We start from the raw sequence: 293 nt of genomic DNA, 5'->3' as shown, positions 1-293 counted from the left end.
AACATGAAAGCATAAGAGTTCTGGCTGTTTGAAGGAGAAAAAAAAATAAGTCGACTTATTTTAATGGTATAAACTAGCTTTAGGTTTTCTCAGGGGCTTAAAGAAAAGAGTACTGAGAAATGGGAGTGAACTGCAAGATAGGGTTTGTATAACAAGTACCTCAAACCACAGAAGTCACATGGGCTCTCTCTGCTTTGCTACTTTTGATTACTTGTCAGAGAGTTATACTTTTAGCTTCCCCCAGCCTGCAAGGCCACTCAACCATGTGCTAGCTGGAGTAATCTTTATTCACA

Source organism: Hyperoodon ampullatus (assembly GCF_949752795.1).
Source record: "Hyperoodon ampullatus genome assembly, chromosome: 8".
Classification (NCBI taxonomy): Eukaryota; Metazoa; Chordata; class Mammalia; order Artiodactyla; family Ziphiidae; genus Hyperoodon; species Hyperoodon ampullatus.
The sequence above is the reverse complement of the archived record's forward strand: the minus strand, read 5'-3'. Positions refer to the sequence as shown.